At 41.2% G+C, this 2,847-nt stretch overlaps 1 long non-coding RNA gene across 1 annotated transcript; it reads left to right on the forward strand.

The window, feature by feature from the left end:
• The first annotated feature begins 6 nt into the window (after positions 1-6).
• On the forward strand, positions 7-810 carry LOC111263077 (uncharacterized). The gene is made up of 2 exons (XR_002682009.2): positions 7-414; positions 720-810. It is a non-coding gene; the product is annotated as an uncharacterized LOC111263077 (long non-coding RNA).
• Positions 811-2,847: the final 2,037 nt, after the last annotated feature.

Genomic DNA, 2,847 nt, shown 5'->3' on the forward strand with positions numbered 1-2,847 from the left:
TAATGACTTTTTTGCTCATGTAACATAATAGATAGGTAGGCATGGAGCAAGCTGTACATCTAACGCACTCATCATAATTATCCACTATTATATCCATGGCAAACTTGATTGAACTTTGGAAGAGCGGAGTGTCATCTTTCAACTGGTTAACTCTCATAGGCACAAACTGTATAACGAGACACTAAGTTATCTAGGACAAACACAACATGTTTTGCATCCGATGAAATCGCGGTCAGCTTCAAGAATAATTAGGTGCAAAAAATATTGCAACGAATAATGCCAGCGCCACAACGGTCATCATTCGTTCTTAATAGGACACGTTTGCGCATGCAAAGCAACACCATATATCAGGCATCGGTAAATGCCGGAAATCGAAAATAAGCGGTGGCCCGTCACCCGAAGTGGGAAAGAAAGGTAAGTCCGTGGAGCGCCTTTTACAGGGAAGGGGCTTTTCGCTAAATCATCTTTTGACAGTTTGAGCATCTTAATAGGACGGATTAAGCAAAAGTAAATATTGCAGTCTTTGAGAGAGATTGTCTGCTGTTAATTTTACTGCAGAATTATACCGGTTTAACATTATAGTAATGTGTTTTGGGAGTGCAATTTCTTAACCTCTGCTCGTCTTGTTCAAATAATCAATCGATATCTTATTATACTTCTTAGAAATGTCATATATATCTTTGTGTATTTCTCTAACTGAATATTTCCGTTTGTTCCAGATTCGATGGTAACAGGTTTATGGATCAAGCGTAGTCGTCAAAGTCGTTCTAAAGTCTTTCTGTCTAAATAGATACGAATCGTTGTCAAACAGCTCAACGTGTCTTATATAATTTATCGAGCTGCGTAACCTCTTATTTTAGCGGTGATAGAAAAACGTAGCTGTTAGCTATTATGTTTACGGTTCTAGAATTCAGAAGCCCCAGTAACGTCTCATACAAAGAGCGTCAGGTGACAGTCCGCGAATGTTGCCTGAAGCCTACGCCAATTGCCCTCCCCATGTATGAGATTGACTATAAACGTCCAAAAAAAAGCTTTAGAGAAAAGCGAATTAAAAGACGTGAAAACCACGAACCCATCGTTCAAAGTGTTTCCGCTCCATTTTCTAATTCTACATTTAGCGGATTCTACATTTAAGTGTTAACACCTGGCCGCATCCTGCCATTTCTTCTATCTGCCATATCTTCTATCATTTCTTCTCTGGTACATCCTCAAGTAATATTACATTTTTGGTATAAATTGAACATTTTTGTCCCAATCATTTAGCTTGTATAGTTGCAATAGCTATTTTTTGTAGCCATTACGTTCAGACATATGCTAACCCTATGGCGTTATAAAATAATATCATATATTGTGATGTTTATATTTGCAAATGTACTGCAATAACTTTCTGTTACTTGACAAGTGTGAAATGAAGGTTCGTTTACTGTGCAGTGATTTTTGTTTACCCTTTATATGCGTCGTCACATTGAGATCTGCAAAACGCCCACCTGTCTCCATAACAACGGCGACATTAATCCACCCAGAAGGTGGCCAAAACTATCGACGCTTAAACACGTCTGGCTTTAATCTCTACATTGAGCATAGTGGACTGGTGACTACAGTTTGTGCTGTCTAACATGGGTTGAATTAGGGCATGCCATTTCCTCTATGACTATATTGCCATATGTTTGGCCTGAAAGAATACCGAAGCGAGAAATGCTACCGTTCATCCATCTACGCAGCACGGAAACGTCCAGTCAACTTGGTTGGTTGACGCAGCGGACGCGCGATAACGGAACGGCTACGTGGTAAATGGATGATATCGTTGCCACTCCTCGTAGCCGCCAACGTCGAAGGGAGCTCCGTCGGCTAATTAAACAACTCATAATTGAATTTTCTTAAACGTCTCCGCTCGAATACAGTTAAGGGTGGCATTGTAGATAATCGGTGCTACGGGAAACCAACCTTTCTAAACGTTTTTTTCAAATACAAACATATTACAAGGCACCGCACTGCAATCAATAAGCCTAGGATTTAGCCAATAATGACTCTATGATAAAAATTGCGATCTATTACTAGGCTTTCGGACGCACCTCGCCCTGTGCGGTTCGATGATAAAAGAAATCTTCGCTGGCCATTTACCCCCTTCCCTCATCTGGTTTCAACATGGTCGCGCAATCAGACGAAGCTCGTTCAATCTGATCAAAATACAGATACATTGTGCTTCTTAGACCCTTGAACTCTTGTATAAAAACAAGCACAAGCCCCGGTGAGCTCCACAACATTTTTAGGAAAGCCAAGCGGTTCGAAGTGAAAGTGAAGAGGGACCACCGAATGTAGTCGGACATAGGCAAAGCTGTACAGAATTCAGTTGATCACATTAGTACTTGATAAACTGAATAAGTGTTAGCTAAAACATGACTAATCCGATAGAATAATATGTTGTTTCAAATCAGCTCTCAGATTGGTCTTTTGAGAGACATGCTTGGTTAAGGTAAGTAGGTTGCTAGATTTAACTAGACTCTCCAACAGACCCATGGTGCGGCACGGCACGGCACGGCACGGCAGCCGTATATTGCCGGCCTTTGGCAATAGCGCTTTCCAAAGTCTTACATGCGGTTACAGTTATCGTTTCGAAAAGACTGCTTTGAGTTATGAGAGATTTCTAATGGCACATCTGATGATCTCACTCATATCTTAGCAGGCGAGTAGTTTAGAGCCGAACGCATCTGATTCCATTGTAGTTTACCGTGTGGATTTCCAGCAATATATTTCGTGCCTCTCTGGCTTTAGTCACGAGTATTGTGGATGACTTGTCGATAAGTTTGTCTCATTCTGACAGCCGGCTTGTCGCTGGTGGGGTCAGCC

This window comes from Varroa jacobsoni, unplaced genomic scaffold, assembly GCF_002532875.2.
Source record: "Varroa jacobsoni isolate VJ856 unplaced genomic scaffold, vjacob_1.0 scaffold_731, whole genome shotgun sequence".
In the NCBI taxonomy this organism is placed as follows: Eukaryota; Metazoa; Arthropoda; class Arachnida; order Mesostigmata; family Varroidae; genus Varroa; species Varroa jacobsoni.